This window comes from Podarcis melisellensis, assembly GCF_964234715.1.
Source record: "Podarcis melisellensis genome assembly, chromosome: 2".
NCBI lineage: Eukaryota > Metazoa > Chordata > Lepidosauria > Squamata > Lacertidae > Podarcis > Podarcis melisellensis.
In genome coordinates, this window is record NC_138529.1 from 108,796,839 (window position 1) to 108,817,103 (window position 20,265).

At 45.6% G+C, this 20,265-nt stretch overlaps 1 protein-coding gene across 1 annotated transcript in view; it reads right to left on the bottom strand.

The window, feature by feature from the left end:
- Positions 1-14,114, bottom strand: part of DDR1 (discoidin domain receptor tyrosine kinase 1) — a 98,221-nt gene extending 84,107 nt beyond the window's left edge. Inside the window, exon 1 of the mRNA XM_081901571.1 lies at positions 13,831-14,114. The gene's annotated coding sequence lies outside the window, so the exon portion shown is untranslated. The remainder of the gene's footprint in view (positions 1-13,830) is intronic.
- Positions 14,115-20,265: the final 6,151 nt, after the last annotated feature.

The following is a 20,265-nucleotide window of genomic DNA, read 5'->3' on the forward strand; positions in this document are numbered from 1 at the left end:
TCACTGTAATATAGTTCGAATCAGGAAAAATAAATACAGTAAATGGACAAAAGTACAAAGATTCACAAAATCTTTAGGGGGTATGTGTACCCCCAGGAAAAAGCACGGGCTAAACCAAAGGAATTTTCTGGACATTGCTGGGATTCAGCCACCAAATTTCCTTAAAAACAGCTCAACAACTTTGGGAAAAACTTTAAAAAGCTCAACAACTTTTGTGTCCCTTCTGTCAACTACTAGAAATATGTGTCCTCTTGTTACACTAGAAATCATGCTTAGCCGGTCACTTGGCTTATTATATGTCAGCACGCACTACTCCCCCCCCCCCCAGCTATCACTCCTGTCAAATACTAACTGCTATTGCATGTCTCCTCTTGAGTTTCAAACTCCTATTGTGAGGTGTCAGGTATGCAATTCAGGCAGAACTGGGCGTCAAAGACATGCAAACCTAGCACAAGAGTTGATCGTTCAGAATATGAGAATCAGCAACATTTGCAAATTAGAATTTTGAAGAGCAAATTAACTTCTCCTCCGGAAGGCTGTTATCCAGCCTGATTGAAATCAGTGGAAGTGAAATTCACGTTTTCATTTGCAAAAAGAATCGAAACCTTTCAACCTGGAGATGGAGTGCTTTTCCTCGGAAGGAAATTTCACTGGTTTCCATGAAACTGGCTCCCATCCTTGCAATTGCATTGAAGGTGTCAGATTAGGCAGCAGTTGCTCCATTTACCTGGGAGTAAACCCCCACTGAAATGAGTGGGGCTTAGTCCTAATTTAGTGGGTCTTCTGAGCAGATACATTGAAAGCACACCCCGCCAAAGAAACCTGGGAACTGTAGTTTGCTGAGGGTGCTGAGAATTGTAGCTCTGTGAAGGAGGGCGATGTGCTTTAAAAGGGCCTTGGATGTGTGATGTGTACACAGCCTGAGTTCTCAAAGCATTTCAAAACACTTCGTTGTTTCTCGTCTGTCTCTGGTTTTATTCCATTTCATCTGAGTCTCATGTTTCTTGTTTGTCCAGTTTTTCTGCTTGGGTATAGCTGAATGCTAGAGCTATTGCAGGCCCCAACAAACCCCCATGAATCATACACATTCAGCTTCTTGAGAAACACAGACAAGTCAGGTAAATGGTTTTCCAACAGACGGAAACAAAATTGCATGGTCTGTGCTGCTCAAAGCACTCCAGCAGTGTGTGTGTGTGTTGTTTTGATTTTGATTATATATTTTGTGGTTTTATATTCTGATTCTGTTCTGTGAAGAACCCTGAGACCTCCAGGTATAGGGTGGTACAGTGGTACCTCAGGTTACATATGCTTCAGGTTACATATGCTTCAGGTTACAGACTCCGCTAACCCAGAAATAGTACCTCAGGTTAAGAACTTTGCTTCAGGATGAGAACAGAAATCGTGCTCCGGCGGCACGACAGCAGCGTGAGGCCCCATTAGCTAAAATGGTGCTTCAGGTTAAGAACAGGTTAAGAACGGACCTCCGGAACCAATTAAGTACTTAACCCAAGGTACCATGGTATATAAATTCAAAAACTAATAATACAGTGGTACCTTGGTTATCGAACGGCTTGGGTCCTGAACAAATTGGCTCCGAAACACCACAAACCCAGAAGTGAGTGTTCAGGTTTGCGAACGTTTTTTGGAAGCTGAACATACGACGTGGCTTCCGATTGAGTGCAGGAAGCTTCTGCAGCCAATCGGAAGCCGTGCCTTGGTTTTTGAACAGTTTGGGGAGTCAACCAGATTCCCAGAACAGATTAGGTTCGACAACCAAGGTACCACTGTAATAATAATAGAAGAGAACGAGAGAGAATGAAGATTGGACTGTAAGCTTACCACCGTGCTCCTAAGCGAGATTCAAAGTGCTGATTTAATAATACTAATACTAATAATACTAATGATAATAATAATATTTATTTATAGCCCGCCCATCTGCAGGGTTGCCCCAGCCACTCTGGGCGGCTTCCAGCACATATGAAAACATAATGAAACATCAAACAATAACAATCTGATCCAATATAAAAAGTCACAATAAAATAAACAACTTTATATCAAACAAAGCAACATTCAACAATCCATCAGAATCAGTGAACAGTAAAACTACAAATCGGAAAATAATAATTAAACAGTTTGCACTTATCAACCACGATAAAGAATTACCGTACTTTTCCATGTATAAGACGAGGATTTTTTTACGTGAAAGTAATGTTTAAAAATTGGGGTCATCTTATACACAAGTTGTTCTGAGGGGGGGGATGGGTGATTGGTTGCTGCCGCGAGCCAGAGATTGTCAGCAGTGGTTAGTGAATGTGATTGGTGGCTGCGGAAATGGCTTTTTTTGATTTGCTGTTGCAGCGGCAGTTGGGTGGGCGATAGGCGGCTGCTGGTGGCCCGGGGGCCGGATCCGGCCTAATCACCTTCTAAATCCGGCCCGCGGATGGTCCGGGAATCAGCGTGTTTTTACATGAGTAGAATGTGTGCTTTTATTTAAAATGCATCTCTGGGTTATTTGTGGGGCATAGGAATTCGTTCATTTTTTCCCTTCAAAATATAGTCTGGCCCCCCACAAGGTCTGAGGGACAGTGGACCAGCCGCCTGCTGAAAAAGTTTGCTGACCCCTGATTTAGTCAGACGCAACCCTCTGAGAGGATCGCACTGTGACTCTCTTTGCCTGGGAATGAGCATTTCTCAGCTACAGCTGATTCTGGGTGAAGCAAGTCTTGATTTCGTTCCCAGGCTTAGGCAGGGTGCTGGGTGAAGGATTTGCGCAAGGGAGAAGGAAGGAGCAGCCTTGCTTTTCCTCCTTATTCCCCCTGATTCAGAGGCACCAGCCGCCTCATCTGCCTTTGTCTCCCGCTCTCTCCTTCTCTCCTCCCACGGGGCCAACGGCGTCCTCATTATCAGGGGCTTATTCATTCATTATTCACCATCGGGGTTGCAAAACGGCCCATCTGGCACGATTGCAGCACTGCTCGGCGTCCGGGGAGAGAACCTGCTATTGAATTATTCAGAGATTGCTCAGATGCCCCCTGCCATATCAATACACAGAAGGGGGCAGCCAGGAGACACCAATGTATCACTGTCATGATCCTACTTTCTAATCCTATACAATCTGCGCACACACACACACACACAAACGGGTCTTATCAGGCTGCGTCACTCTGGGCCTTATCAGGCTTCAAACACAGAATCTCAGAGTCTTGGCTCCTTTGATCGATCAATAATCTTTATCGATCGATAAATATCAGTCCTCTGAGAGATTATTTTTCCAGAGGATTCTCAGAAAATATAACCTCTGCTGTGCTCTCTTCATCAGGTCTTTACTGTTTTCTCCCCAGGTTAGGTCATCTCTCAACTCCATTCCCAGAAATCGAGGAACACAGAAATTAGGGTTGCCATACGTCCTGGAATTCCCGAACACGTCCTCTTTCAGGAGTCCTACATGCCCATCTGGAGGGAATTTTACATTTTAAAGCAGATGTTCTGGATTTGGGGTTTAAATTTTGTGTGTGTATGCATGGACAGCTCTGGTTCAGGCTCAGGCAGAGGGGCTAATGGGCGATTGCCCTAAAAAAGCTCGACAACTTTTTGTTTCCGGATTTTTACCTCTTGAAAATATGGCAACCCTAGGAAATCATCTCTTGCTCATTTCTTACCCACACTAAACTTTTAAAGCACATTTGAGAAACATTTCCCCCGTCAAAGAATTCTGGACACTGTAGTTTGTTAAGAGCTGTAGGGAACTGTAGCGCTGTGAGAGTTAAACTATACAGGACCCAGAAGCCTTTGAGCAAAATAATGTGCTTTGTCCACAGACAGCTTTTCCGGGTCATGTGGCCAGCAGGACTAAACTGCTTCTGGCGTAACGGAACACTGTGACAGAAGCCAGAGCGCATGGAAATGCCATTTACCTTCCCATCGCAGTGGTACCTATTTATCTACTTGCGCTGGTATGCTTTTGAGCTGCTAGGTTGGCAGGAGCTGGGACAAAGCAATGGGAGATCACCCCATCGTGGGGAATCGAACCGCCAACCTTCCAATCGGCAACCCCAAGAGGCTCAGTGGTTTAGACCACAGCGCCACCCGCGTCCCTTTTGTCAATACTGTATTATCAGATGCCAGCCCCCACCCTTTCTCCATCCAGATGTTACAGGGGTGGACAATACAATGTGCAAGGGGAGGAACCATAGAGACAATAGCAGCTGTTTGGGCAAGTACTGTAGAAAGGCAGAAGGGCTAAACACCGTCACACTTGGTGCCTGCTGATATTGACAATTCAGTCCACCAACCCCCCTCTGTTTCACCATGAGGGACGGGGACCAGATATGAAGACAAGGGCAGTAGAGTGAACAAGTACAATAGAAAGGGCTGGAGGGCCTTTTCAGTAGTGGCTCCCCATCGGTGGAAGGCTGTTTGTGGTGAAGCCTTCTTGGCAATTTTGCTGATATCTTTTCAGCACCGGAATTAGCTTTTTTGATAGCTGGTTTTGTGCTGCGCAATCATGCTGCCTGTGTCCATTGTGGTGTGTGCGTGCTTTTCTCTCTGTATGTATGCATGTTTGAATCATAGCTTACTGTATGATAACTTCAATGTTTTATATGAATTTTAATGGTATAATATATTTCGGTTTTTAAATGTAAGTAGCTTGGACACTTTGAAGACTACAGAATCTAACAAACAGCATACTGTCCGACTTTTTCTGATCAGAAACCAGGACGCAGGTCTTCTGGGACATGCTCCAGGGCGAATCACGTGACCTATGCCATGCTCTCAACCTCCCCCCCCTTTTTTTGAGGCACGGTCTCACATGGCACCCCAAAACACACCTTTGGGGTGATGTGTGAGATCGCGGCCCCAGAAAAAGAGCTTTTGGGGGGACAACAGCACAGCACAAAACAGTGCAAGAGAACGGTACCCAAAATGGCTACCACAACCTCAAGCAAAAAACGACAACAACACAGGCTGTCCCGTTTTTTTCCAGGGCAGTTTCACAATTATGAAACAGTAATAGTGTTCAAAGCTATCCCCCATCGCTTTCCCAAAAGGAAACAGTAGGGACAGCGATTTTCAAGGGCAGATACTAGAAAACAACAACCTTCCTTAGAGCCAGTGAGGTGGGTCCTAATCAGCCATGGCTCTCTCGGCTCCTGGAGAGCCCTGGTGTCCTGCAAGGCCCTCCGAAACAGGATGAAAACGGCCATGCAACTTGGGAGGAAGGATTGGGGAGCGTATGTACAAAGAACGAGACTGAAATATTTCACCCCCAGGTGTGAAATGTTGCAGCATCTCTCTCTTGCCCAAAACATGTAGCCGCTAATCGAATCGCACCATTTTACGGATGGGCCTGTGGCCAGAAGCGACTAAGGAAGGTGATGGGAGAAAACCTGACCTGAAGCCCTTTGCATCCTGGGTAGTGATGGGCAGGCACAAAGGGATATTGTTTTCCGCTCCCTCAGGAAGAAGTGTGGTGCCCAGCTGATAAAAAGGTGCTGGGGCTACGAGCCTTGGTTCATCTGTTTTTTAAAAAAGAGCTGAAACCTTCCTCGCAAATCTCCTGGCTATGTTTTGTACCAGGTGGGGTAACCAGGGCATTCATATGCAGTGCTCCTTTTACTCAAGAAAATCAACATTTTATAGTTCAAAATCGTGGACAATGAATACAGTAAATGGACAAAAGCTCAAATCTATGCTTCCAGGAGTCACAAGAAAGCTGCAGAGATAGAGCAGGATAGTGCGCACCCCAGAAATGATCTCTTTCAATTTCTGTCTTCTGGAAGAAGGTACAGGGTTATAAAGACTAGGACTAGCCACCTAAGAAACAGTTTCTATCCAAATGTGATTTTGGTTTTAAACACAGTCTAAGGTAGTCTCTATAGGAGTATATTGTATATAATTATTGGGTATCAGAGTTTTTAGAGGGTTAACCAGGCTGGGATAGCAGGCTTGTTGGTTTCTGAATGTCTGGTGTAGATTTTTATCAATTTCGTTGTTCTGTATGGGACAATGACAATAAAGATTATTGTATCGTATCATATTCACAAATTGTTTAGGGGTATGTGTACCCCTACATCCCCTCAGTGAAAAAGCACTGTAAACTACAGACTGGAAGCAGTCAACAAACCATTCCCTGTCTCTGAAGAACCTCCAGCCCTGTCATGGGTTATCAGCAGCCTCGCCAGACTAGATTTCCCAGAATTCTTTGGGAGAAGCCATGACAGTTAAGCTAGCAATAGTTTCTTGGTGCTGTTACCTCCACATCAGAATCTCACCTCAACATCTGCTGGAAGGAGGACCAAAACCACCTCTCAGAATGGCTTAAATTAGTTGACAGTACAGTGGTACCTCAGGTTACATACGCTTCAGGTTACATACGCTTCAGGTTACAGACTCCGCTAACCCAGAAATAGTACCTCAGGTTAAGAACTTTGCTTCAGGATGAGAACAGAGATCGTGCAGTGGGGGCGCAGTGGCAGCAGGAGGCCCCATTAGCTAAAGTGGTGCTTCAGGTTAAGAACAGTTTCGGGTTAAGAACGGACCTCCAGAACGAATTAAGTATTTAACCCGAGGTACCACTGTACTCAACAAGGAAGGGTTGGGTGGTGAATCTGAAGCACTCCTTTGTCAATATTCTTGGTCTGTGATATCCCTAATTTCCCCACAGACCAACTGTGACAGGTGAGTGGCACCACTCACCTGTCAATAACCTTACATTATAATGATGTTTGGTCATTCCCATCTGCTGATATCTAAAGGAGGTCACTGTAACTGTCAATCAGCTGATTGGCGGTTAAAGGGAGCCTCTTTGAAGTCCATCGGGAAGAAGCAGTTTAGATTAAAACGGCTTCCTCCAAGAGGAGCATTTTGCCCTCTGCATATGTCACAGCCCTTTAACATTGATTCGGGGAAAGCAGATAACAAATGAATCAAACGGGCACAGAGAACAACTTAAAAAACTAACAAATTATTCAGTTTTTCATCACACACAGATCAAGTGAACCCTAGTCCACAAAGGTTTATGCCATAATATACCTGAAGGAGCATTTTCACCCCCATCACTCAGCCCAGAAACTGTGGTCCAGCACTGAGGGCCATCTGCTGGTTCCCTCACTGCGAGAAACGAGGTTACAGGGAACCAGGCAGAGGGCCTTCTCAGTGGTGGCGCCCACCCTGTGGAACGCCCTTCCATCAGATGTCAAGGAAATAAACAACTATCTGACTTTTAGAAGACATCTGAAGGCAGCCCTCTTTAGGGAGGTTTTTAATGTTTGATGTTTTATCGTGCTTTTAATATTCTGTTGGGAGCCGCCCAGTGTGGCTGGGGAAACCCAGCCAGATGGGCGGGGTATAAATATTATTATTATTACTATTATTATTATTATTATTATTATTATTATTATTAATGTGCCTTAAGGTTCTTTACTGCAAGATGTCCTTACTGCAACAGATGTTACTAACATGGGAACATGGAAGTGAAATAACTAATACAGTGGTATCTCGGGTTACAGATGCTTCAGGTTACAGACGCTTCAGGTTACACACTCCGCTAACCCAGAAATAGTACCTCAGGTTAAGAACTTTGCTTCAGGATGAGAACAGAAATCGTGCGGCGGCGGCGGCAGCAGCGGGAGGCCCCATTAGCTAAAGTGGTACCTCAGGTTAAGAACAGTTTCAGGTTAAGAACGGACCTCTGGAACTAATTAAGTTCTTAACCCGAGGTACCACTGTACTGCATCTCCATGCATGAGAGAAAAAGGGTGGAAAATACGATGGCCGGTCCAGATGGTTGCTCATTCTCTTCTCTGGTTTCCTTCTCCCTTCCTTTCCATGGGATTTTCTACAGCCTCAACATTTTCTGTTCACGCTCCGTTTGCCTTTGGCCCGATAAGCACACAAAGATTAAAGGTAGCTTGCCTCTGCGATGCAAGGCTACAGGGTCTTATCTCTTGCTGGGAGAGAGAGAGAGGTCACTCTTGTAGATGACATGTTTACTGAGCATTTCACCTTGGTTCCCTGGAGCTTTTTCCTCCTCTTGCCCCTCCGCCAGCAACAACCCAGGTCCTCTTTCAGAAGACGCACTTCCCAAACCCTTCTCCTCCTAACATTTTGGGAGCTGCAGCAAGCCACAAAATGTCACACATACCCCGACCATAAGAAAAAAGGAATGAGTGAAGATCTACATCAGGAACGGGGGGGGGGGGATCTACACTTGCAACAAGGAGGCAGTGAAGAGCTACATTGGGAATAGAATCATAGAATCATTGTAGAGTTCAAAGGGACCCCAAGGGTCATCGAGGCCAATTCCCTGCAATGCGGGAATCTCAACTAAAGCAGCCATGACAGGTGGCCATCCAACCTCTGCTTAAAAACCTCCAAGGAAGGAGAGGCCACAACCTCCAGAGGGAGTCCCTTCCACTGTGAAACATCTCTTAGTGTCACAAAGTTTGATGTTTGATGAGAATCTCCTTTTTTGGTAATTTGAAGCCATTGGTTCAAGTTCTACCCTCCGGAGCGGGAGAAAACAAGCTTGCTCCATCCTACACCATGTGACAGCCCTTTAGATATCTGAAGATGGCTATCGTATCTCCTCTCAGCTTCCTCTTTCCCAGGCTAGACAAACCCAATTCCCTCGACTGTTCCTCATAAGGCTTGGTTTGCAAACCCTGGGTCATCTTGGTCACCCTCCTCTGCACACATTCCAGCGTGTCAACAAACATCTTAAATTGTGGCGCCCAGAAGTGGACACAGGGAGGGAATCGGAGGTGTTATGTACTGAGCTGAATCCTAGAACTATAGGATCCAGAATGCAGCAGTCTGATTGGTTCATAGGAGCCACCCAATCCAGCTCCAGGTGGAAGTGAATCAGTGACCTGATTGGCCTGCAAGAGCAGCCTGGAATTAGCCAATCATGCGCGGCCCATTGTGTAAATAATGTATATATAGCTAGATGTCCCCAGAGCAGTTTCCCACCCTGACCTGGCCACAGTGATCCATGCAACTGTCACCTCCAGGCTTGACTACTGTAATTCACTCTACGTGGGGCTGCCCTTGAAGCTGTCCCAGAAACTCCAGCAGGTGCAGAATGCTGCAGCGAGGCTCCTCACGGGGTCTCTGCCTTGGGAGCATATTCACCCAGTGCTTTTCCATCTGCACTGGCTCCCAGTGGAGTACAGGGTCAGATTTAAGGTGCTGGTTTTGACCTTTAATGCCCTCCACGGCCTAGGACCCTCGTACTTATGGGACCGCCTCTCCCAGAATGCCCCACAGAGGACCTTAAGGTCCATAAATAGCAACACCTTAGTGGTCCTGGGCCCTAAGGAAGTTAGATTAGCCTCAACCAGAGCCAGGGCCTTTTCAACACTGGCTCCGGCCTGGTGGAACGCTCTGTCTCATGAAACCAGGGCCCTGCAGGGTCTGATTTCTTTCCGCAGGGCCTGTAAGACAGAGTTGTTCCGCCTGGCCTTTGGCTTGGAGCCAATTTGATTCCCTCCCCCTCTTTCTTTTTCCTTCTCCTCCTGTGATGAGGCTGCATTTTAATATTTTAATGTTTCAATATTTTAATGTTGTAGTTTAATCTTTTTTTTCAAGTTGTATTCATTCAATTTGTTTTTATTATTGCTTGTTAGCCACCCTGAGCCCGGCCTTGACTGGGGAGGGCGGGGTATAAATAAAAATTATTATTATTATTATGTTTTGGGGAAAGTTTCATTCATTGCTACTATGAGCTGAATAAAAAGCATGAAATCCACACTCAACTCCAAGTATATTTCAGGATCAATCTTGCCAGGTGTTGAAGTGGGAATCAAAGAGGGAAAGGGACCTGCTCTGAATCATGCTGAGTGCAGACCCCAAGAAACCCCAGAGCTCAGCCCGACACACTAATTCCTCTCTAAGAGTGTCAGGAGACCAGCAGCGCCTCCCATTCAGCAAAATGAGGCATGGAGACAGCAGATCTGGCCTCCAAGGAGCGTACCACAGTCATTGCTACAGCAGCAGCAGTGGTGGACAACGCATTCCTTGGAGACTGGATCTGCCGCCCCTGTGAATCCTGTCACCTGAGGCAGTCGCCTCACCTTGCCTCCTGGGTGGGCCAGCCCTGCCGAACCACCCAGGCACCGCTCTCCCTTCCCTAAGGAAGCCAACAGCCTTGACTATGAAGTCTCCACAGCCACCTATCAGGAATGGACTGCGGGGATTTGCGGGGGAGAAAGAGATGGCTGAGACATGACCTAATGTGTCTTTTCCAGCCATGACCTTCGCATCTTCAAATGCAAACAAGAAACCAGAGAGAGCTAATAATACGCAGCTAGGCTCGCCTGGAGTAAACAGTCCACTGCCCTGGCTGGGGAAGCAAGGAGCTCGGGTGACACCCGCCTGGAGCCAGCGTGCACAGCCAAGAATGCGCCGAGGACGGGGATAATGTTACTGGGCTGCTGCTGTCCTAAGCGAGTCGCCCGTGTCCCTCCATCCCAACGCACTCAGCAGCGGCGGACAATTTGCAGCAAGAGAGAGGCGCTGGGGACGAAGTTTGCCCCCAAATGAGACTGTCCCTTTGGAGCAGGCATAGGCAAACTCGGCCCTCCAAATGTTTTTTTGGGACTACAACTCCCATCATCCCTAGCTAACAAAACCAGTGGTCAGGGATGATGGGAGTTGTAGTCCCAAAACATCTGGAGGGCCGAGTTTGCCTATGCCTGCTTTGGAGGCTCTGTCCCTTAAACAAAGGCTTTGTAAGGGGGTTGGACAAAGCCCTAGAAGCCTCCTCAGCCAATGGCAAATGCTAAATGGAGACTCCATGTTCAGGAGCAGCGACTGGTGTTCAGATCTCCACATTTCCAAACCAGTTTGCAACTTCCTGTTTCTAAGTCCTCAAGAAAATTCATCGGCATTTTAATGCAGATCGCTCCCCAATACTCTATTTTATTTTCATTAATTTTCAGTTAAGGTGGGTCATGTACACATTTCTGTCTGCAGCTCTCCCCCAATCTGCACGTTTCTGCAAAGAAACCTTTCCTAATTAAACATATTTTATTACGCATGTTCTAGTTTCACTAATAGTATGCATTTTTGGTCACGCTTTCCCCGAATGTATGCCTTTTTATACACATTACTTGGCTGCAGTACTGTATCACAAGATTCAGAGAAGAGCGTATCTTGGAGGACGGTTGGGTTTCAGTTCACACATTGTTTCAGAAAGTGTGAATTAGGCAGGTTCCCCATTTTATGAAAACTGAATCTAATTCTGGGTCCTACTTAAGGTGCTCTAACTAGTGTCTAAAGCACTAGTGTCTAAAGCCTCCTGAGTGTTAAGATCAGCAGAGGGGGGCCTTCTTGGTAGTTCTGCAGAAGTTGGGGACGACAACAAGAGAGGGCAATGTCTGTGATACCCCCTAAACTTGTGGAATTCCCTCCCTACAGGGGCCCATCTGCCTTCTTCATTGCCCAGCTTTTGGCAAATACTGAAGACTCACCTCTTCGACAGCTGTGTTTTCAGAGTCCACCCAATTCCTGTGCCAGTAATCTGTTTTTAATTCTGAATTTATATTGTCGCAACCCGCCTTGTGTTGCTCTTTTTCTTAAAACTGTTAGCTCTACATCAGACTGATTCTGCAAGATCAAAGCTAAATTCTGCAGCTTGCTAATGTCATGCCTTGGGACCTGCTGGTAAAGGGCAGGTAATAAATTTTAAAACAATAATTTCTGCTGATGCCCCCTCACCTTAGGTGTTCCTTTGACCCACTGTTATCACCCACAGACAGGCCTTCAGGCTTTGCTCCTTGTCTGCCCAAGCATGATTGGATCACCTTGGCTGAAGCCACTATTGATATGGAGGGAAATTAAAGCATTGGTGTTATGTACTGAGCTGAATCCTAGCACAATAGGATCCAGAATGGAGCAGTCTGATTGGTCCGCAGGAGCCACCCAATCCAGCTCCAGGTGGAAGTGAATCAGCAACCTGATTGGCCTGCAGGAGAAGCCAATCAGGCTTCTGGAGGAAGTGAATCCGCAACCTAATTGGCCTACAGGAGCAACCTGTAATTAGCCAATCACGCGGGGCCCATTGTGTAAATAATGTATATAAAGCAGATATTTTGGGGAAAGTTTCATTCATTGCTACTACAAGCTGAATAAAGAGCATGAAATTCACACTCGACTCCGAGTATATTTCAGTTGGTTTTTCTCTTGCTACACCTCAAGCTACCCTGTTATTAGTCGCTGATAACCAAGTCTATAGCTGGGGTGTCTCTGCTGTCCAAAGTTTTCTGAGCCACTCGATGGATTATGTCCCAGAAATGGACAAACACTCACAACTCAGCTGCTGCAGTGCCTTCCAAGAGTATGCTGCCTAATTTAACTGTGTTTTGTGTGTTGCCCTTCTTGTTAAAACTCTTAGCTCTACATCAGACTGATTCTGCAAGATCAAAGCTGAATTCTGCAGCTTGCTTATGTCATGCAAATTCAGCAGGCAAAGACAACATGATTTATTCCACTTCTGGAAATTACAGGGACAGACAAAAGTGCTGTAAAGGACTGAAACGAAACAGAAATCTCTGACTACAGGGAAACCTTGGCGCACACAACGGAGGGAGACTCAAATTATCTAAGAAACAGACAAAACAAACTACTGGATATAACGAGACAAAAAAACCTAACGTACAAATCACGTACAGTATTTAAGAGCGCAGAGATGTAGTTTACAGATCTTTAAATAGCCACAAGACAATAAGTGATGCAATATAATTCAAAAGTGTACTGTGCTGCCCAGTTATCAGCATCTGGAGAAATCTTAAGTGTTTTAACATTTTCAGGACACTCCAGTTGTGAGATAACGTGGAGCAGCCTTTCAGCCTTTCAGGTCTTGACCTTGTGCATCTCACAACAAGCATCTCACGACAAGTGTTTTGTTTCCATTGTTCCGGAAGAATGACTAAAAGGCTCCAAAAATGTAAAACATGCACTAACACACAGTAGAAGGGGAGGCAGTTATCTCAGACAGAAATCTTACAAGTGGGCCCTGACATAAAACGTTGCCCTTTGAAAGCCGTTCCAGATTCCAGACTCTGCAGTCAGTCAACATGTCAGCGGCTGTTGAACACACACACACACACACACACACACACACACACACACACCCTTGTTGCTCCCAGGCAGGGACTTAATATTGCAAGTGGGCTGCTAGAAACAGGCTTATTCTAAGATCAGTTTTTCTGCAGGAAGGGTGAATTTGGGTTGAATGGGGGAGGCGGATACAAGCGAACATTTTGGTGCCATAACATCAGGTGGAGGCTGAGAGACAACTTATGTTTCACAGGCTGGGAGTCGCAGTTTTGTTTCAGATATTTTAATTAAGTTGCTTATAATTTTCTTATTGCATTATACTTTATCCTAATGCTGCCTTATTTTATTTCTTGGTTCAGGAGATGCCCAGAGAGCTTCTGTTAAGGGCTGTGTGAATCTAGGATGTAGTTTGCCCTCCCCGCTCCACATTAGCTCTTAGAAATCCCTGTTTCCCAGCAAAACTCTGCTGCAGGCCTGTTAGCAAATAATGCGGCACTTTTCCCTATTCTTTACTAGTTACCCTTGGTTACAGTAGTTGCCTCCTCCTTTTCTTCTTTTTCTGAGGTCCCTGTTTCTGTATTTGGATAAGAGGCCCCCCATTTTTTTGTTTTAAGGAGCAGACTTGTACATTAAAGTGCAGCCCAAATATATTTACAGGAGTCTCCCGTAAGCGTGAAATCACATATATCATCTCAAAAGCCTGTAAACACTCTAAATTTCTGGAAGCCCTAGAAAAAACCTTTAAAAAACAAACAAACCAAAGGCACTTACCAGACCGGCATGAACTATGGCAATGGTGGCTCTCGGTTTTCCTCTGCCAAAAATCCACAAAAATCCGCCCAACTCCACCACGATTGCTCCCACCAAATCTCTTTTCTCAAACTCCCAACTCTCCACAGGCCTCAGAGGTCGGTGCAAAGGCTCCTGGGATTGCTAGCTGCTTTTCTGCTCTTGTCGTGCCATTTTTTGTGCTTTTCATGCCTTTCCGCAGTTGAAATTGATTTCTTAAATTATTTCCCGGTGCCGCCCGCCCGCCTTCTGCATGTACCGAAGAGGAGTTTTAATCCAGACCTACCGCAAAGGCTCCCTCGACTCGGCCAGCCCTGATTCACAGAGACTGTGGGTGACAACTGTTTCCACAGCTCCTAGAAAGAGACAACTGTGTGTCCCGGACAGTTGTGAGGTGTGGGCTTTGCCTGCGTGTGGCAACTGCTGCCGAAGGGGAAACAGGTGGGGGACGCTGTGGAGAGGGAGAGAGAGGGCAAATCTCTCCTTCACAAGCCGACCTGCACAGAAAATCCAAACTTCCACCTTTTCGTGCCAGAATTCCTTTTCCCCCTGTCCCTTTTCTTTTAGCGAGTCCCCTTTCATGCCCCACGGTAGTTCGCTGTCGCTTCTGATTTACACTTCGTGAGAGTCCCATAGACTGCAAGAAGACCAAACCTCTCAATTCTGAAGGAAATCAGCCCTGAGTGCTCACTGGAAGGACAAATCCTGAAGCTGAGGCTCCAATACTTTGGCCATCTCATGAGAAGAGAAGACTCCTTGGAAAAGACCCTGATGTTGGGAAAGATGGAGGACAAGATAGTTGGACAGTGTTCTTGAAGCTGCCAGCATGAGTTTGACCAAACTGCGGGAGGCCGTGGAAGACAGGCGTGCCTGGCGTGCTCTGGTCCATGGGGTCACGAAGAGTCGGACACGACTAAACAACAACAACAACAAGGCCACCATTTCATACTACATGGCTCAGGGGCAGAACTGTTTGCACAATCGGCATGAGAGCCTTTTTGGAGCGGAAGTAGCAGTACATTTGACCTTAGCAATCCCACCCTAAACCAATTGTTTGTTTGGAGGGAGAGAACCCCGCTACTAAACCCTAGGGGAAAGTGAGACAATCCGGGATCAAATCAGAAACAGGGACAGCTTCTGTGAATCTAGACTGTTCCTGGAAAACAGGGTCACTTGGAGAGTTTGTGGAGCAGGAATGCTCCATTCACTTTCTAGTCCATTTCTATGGGTTTCCAGACTTCTCCCAGAATAGGAAGCAGGAAGGAGACTAGAATACAGAAGTGTCTACTGCTGTGAGTAGCTCAGTTGCCCAGCATAGCAGCAAACTGGTGGCCCAGGAAACGACAACAGATGTCTGACTGCAGGTGGTGAGAGTTAAGAGGAGCAGGGATGCCACAACATCCTCCTGCCACTCCCTACGGCCTGAAATAGGGTTGGGTTGCAGCGGTAGGGGAGTTCCTCGCTGGGCAGAGAGGGGGAATCCATTTATGGCTCTCTCTGTACAGCTGCCAAGTTGATAATGCCTCAAGTGGCCTTGCTTCCATTTCTCTCCTCTCTTCTCCACAAGCTCCTTCTTCCCATTTCAGAACATCTGCCCAGGCAGCTTGCCCTCCCCCCTTCAGCCAGCCGTAGGGCAGCACTTTGCTTTTTAAAAAATAAATATTTATTTATCGAATTTTACAAAAAAAGAAAAAAAGAAAAAACAATACATAACACTGTAAATACATTTATATACATGTTTTCCAAAATGCAAACTAAAAAAGAAAATACTTTTCATAACCAATAATATTACCAAATTCATGCTTCAAACATTACAATATATAAATCTTAGTTAAAATACAGTGGTGCCTCGCAAGACGAAAAGAATCCGTTCCGCGATTCTCTTCGTCTAGCGGTTTTTTCGTCTTGCGAAGCAAGCCCATTGACAGCTTAGCGGATTAGCGCTATTAGCAGTCTAGTGGCTTTTAGCGATCAGCTGTTAAGCGGCTTATCAGCGGATCAGCTGTTAAGCGGCTTAGCAGCTTAGGAAAGGGGGGGGGAGAGCGGAAAAACCCGCGGGAACTCGCAATATTTTTTTGTCTTGCGAAGCAACCCCATAGTGAAATTTGTTTTGCGAAGCGCCTCCAAAACGGAAAACCCTTTTGTCTAGCGGGTTTTCCGTCTTGCGAGGCATTTGTCTTGCGGGGCACCACTGTATTATAAAAGACTTCCACCGCATTCATCGCACATCTCTTAGTTATCTTGCTCGCCTTTACATCTGTTCTTCAATCATTTCCCTTCCTTAGATTCTTCCATAATCAGTCAAATCTTTATGTTCTCTATATTCTTCACAAGGTTAGTCAAGGACAACCAAACTTTCGTATTTGAGGCCTCCTTGTATAAATATTTGTTTAAGCATTCCCATTGTTTCTGAATTGTAATTTTTGATTTATGCCTTATTAAATCTGTCAGTTTTGCTAACTCCAGGTACTCACATAGTTTACTTAACCATTCCCCTTTGCTTTTTGATGGTGGTCTGGTGATCTGCAAAGGAAGGACGTTGTGCTGGGCTGCATGTGTGACCAGGTTGCTGTAGCAGAAGATGTTTGCACATTGAGGAGGCAATGTTAGCTGTTTTCTGTGTCTTAAACAGTAGGATAGGCAGCAGTAGCAGGTGGAAGAAAGCAGGAGGAGGGGAGAGAAAGAAAGGATAGAAATGTGTGAAAAGGTAAAGAGAGAAGAAGATCTTAGCAGGGAGGAAATGGGAACAGGCGGACAGCTGGCACCTGAGGACTGAGAAAGAAGGTGAGTTATGGGGCAGGATGGAAACAGAAAGGATTGAGAAATGCTTCCTGCAGAGCTGCTGTCCGTCAGTGTTGACAATACAGTGGTACCTCAGGTTAAGAACTTAATTCTTTCTGGAGGTCCATTCTTAACCTGAAACTGTTATTAACCTGAGGTACTAATGGGGCCTCCCACTGCTGCCACACCGCCACCGCGCGATTTCTGTTCTCATCCTGAAGCAAAGGTCTTAACCCGAGGTACTATTTCTGGATTAGTGGAGTCTGTAACCTGAAGCGTCTGTAACCTGAAGCATATGTAACCCGAGGTACCACAGTACTAAGCTAGATGAACCTATGTTTTTCCCCCTATGCGCCTAAGCAGCATTGGACAACAGTATTTTTGTTGGGGAAATGGCACAGGGGAAAAGGAGAAGGGTTTCAGCCCTGACGGTACAGCTGCTATTTTTAAAGCAACAACCAGACATTCTGCAATCACACATTTTCATGTATCATCAAAGAGGGTGCCCCTAGATTTATTCACACAAACCAGCCGGGACCAAGAGGGAGGCAGTCGGGCGTCCGTGGATTCTGCGTTGACGTTAATGAGATCTTAAACAACGCCGTTTGCTTGCAAGGTCAGCCGGGTGAATGTAAAAGTCACACCACCAGCAGCATTCGCCAGGCTCCCAGGGGAAAGATCACACCATGTCTGCCCGTCCTGCTTCTAGCAATGTACCATCCATCACCCGTGTCTCTGGGTCTGCTCAAAACTGCTTGCTACCATGCAGAATCTTTCGTAAGGTGGATGTAGTCGGCGAAGCCAGGAGTCCTGTGCCTCCGCCCCCCTTGTTCCGAAACCTGCACCATTTCCTCCTATTTTAAGTTCTCTGTTTTCCAGACAATTGAAAGGGATCTGGCCACTTTCACCTGCTGCTTCAAGACAGACATTGTAGGTTTTTGTGTTGGTCCAAAAACCTGTAGAACCCCATTTGAACAGAAGTGAGGAGGGAGAACAATGTGTATGAGTACCCTATAGGAAGCAAAAGCTTTTTAAAACCACTTTTCAGTGCATATCAGGCTCCTGCCTGGAGTGTGTGTGTATCATGCAAAAACAGAATAATGGATTCAAAGAACTATAGAGTTGGAAGGGATCCTGAGGATCATCTAGCCCAACCCTCTGCAATGCAGGAATATGCAGCTGTCCTATACGGGAATCGAACCTGAAACCTTGGCTTTATCACCACCACGTTCTAGTCAATCTAGCTATCCAGACAATTGACACTGATACAATAATACCACATTAGTAGTGGATTTCTACTGGGACATCCACATATCATTCCACTTTATTCCTTGTTCTGTGATGCTTCCCCAATTTTTTATCACATTATTACTACAGTGGTACCTCGGGTTATGAACTTAATTCGTTCCGGAGGTCTGTTCTTAACCTGAAACTGTTCTTAACCTGAGGTACCACTTTAGCTAATGGGGCCTCCCGCTGCCGCCGTGCGGTTTCTGTTCTCATCCTGAAGCAAAATTCTTAACCCAAGATACTGTTTCTGGGTTAGTGGAGTCTGTAACCTGAAGCGTCTATAACCCGAGGTACCACTGTGTTTCAAATTCTGTGTGAAGAAGAAAAGCTGGATCAAATTAGCCAGATGAAGAATATCTGCATGTTTTGAATTACAGTGGTACCTCGGGTTAAGTACTTAATTCGTTCATTTGCTTACATTGTTTTCATACTAGCGAAGCGTGCCAAAGAAGGCCTTTCCTTATAACCACGAGGGGTGGCTCTTTCTTACTACAACCAAAGTATCAAAAAAAGGGCTCAAGACGGTTTGAAAGCAGATTAACTTGTGTCTGTATTGTGATTAGATTTGTTATCAACTGGGATATTTTTAACTGAAAATTAATAAAAATTATCTACAGTGGTACCTCGGGTTAAGTACTTAATTCGTTCCGGAGGTCCGTTCTTAACCTGAAACTGTTCTTAACCTGAAGCACCACTTTAGCTAATGGGGCCCTCTCACTGCTGCTGCTGCACCACCAGAGCATGATTTCTGTTCTCATCCTGAAGCAAAGTTCTTAACCTGAGGTAATATTTCTGGGTTAGCGGAGTCTGTAACCTGAAGCGTATGTAACCTGAAGTGTCTGTAACCCGAGGTGCCACTGTATTTGGAGGGGCGCTCTTGTACTACAGCACAGGGCAAAAACAAAACAAAACCCCAAACTGGAAAATGTGAAAACAAAAAAAATTCCTTCCAGTAGCACCTTAAAGACCAACTAAGTTAGTTCTTGGTATGAGCTTTCATGTGCATGCACACTTCTTCAGATAGAAGTGTATCTGAAGAAGTGTGCATGCACACGAAAGGTCATACCAAGAACTAACTTAGTTGGTCTTTAAGGTGCTACTGGAAGGAATTTCTTTTGTTTTGACTATGGCAGACCAACACGGCTACCTATCTGTAACTGGAAAATGTGAGTTATTAAAATTATAGGATTTCAGCAGGAAGTTTTGGGGTTCGGACTGGAAATGAAGCAGGACGTCTGCCCTTGAAACTATTGCAGGTGCCAACAGTATTGAACTGTACTGATCGCGTATGACAGCCCTGAGCACAAATCATCATGAATGCACAATAAGGACAAGCGCTCAGGCATCTTGGTGTCTTGGAAGGGGAGCCAGGAGTGTCATTAGCAGGAGGAAGATCTACAATCCATTATCCTTGTATTCTCCGGGAGGGTAATATGAAGTGGAGGGCAGCGTCCAGATCTCAGCTGCTGTGAGCCACATGCTGTCCTGCTGTGTGGCTTGACCCCTACCAACAAATGCTGATTGATGGGACATCAAGGTCTCATCTAGGACTGCAGGTCATGCGTTCTTGGCCATCAGGGTGGGGGCGAAGGAGACCAGTTTTGCAAGGAAGGGTGGGCGGGTGGTGGCAGAAGGGGGAAATACAGTGGTACCTCAGGTTACAAACTTAATTAGTTCCGGAGGTCCGTATTTAAACTGAGGCGCGCTTTCGCTAATGGGGCCTCCCACTGCCACCGCGTCACGATTTCTCTTCTCTGGTCATTTATCCTTGCTAGATTCAATGTGCTGCCATCTGTCTTATTGCAGGGCAGATTCGAGGGTAAACCATATGTGGAACGAGTCTGCCCCTTTGGCTTGATGGAGGTAGAAACTGTTTCTCATGTCTTGCTATGCTGCCGTTTCTACGGGGATATACACTCGGTATTTATCATTCCTGCTATACAAAAATCTCCAAATGAGTCCGGAACTTCAATGTCTAAAACTCCTGGTAGAGGACAAGGATCTAGAGATCACGCTAAGCGTGGCCAAATTCTGTGCCATAAAACTTAGGGAACAAGCTGTACTACCCAAATGATTAAGGTTTTAAATGACAATTTTAGGTTATATTTTAGGGATCAAGATTTAATATATATTTTTAACTGCCGCTATATCTGAATTGTCTCTGTTATACCCAATTGCAATTCAATGTATTCCTGTTGTGTTTTATGATTTTCCTGATATTGTAAGTGAGCCAGAACTGGTCTGTGTCCGTAATAATAAAGTTCAATTCTGTTCTCGTCCTGGGGCAAATTTCGCAACCCGGAGCAACTACTTCCAGGTTAGCGGAGTTTGTAACCCGAAGCGTTT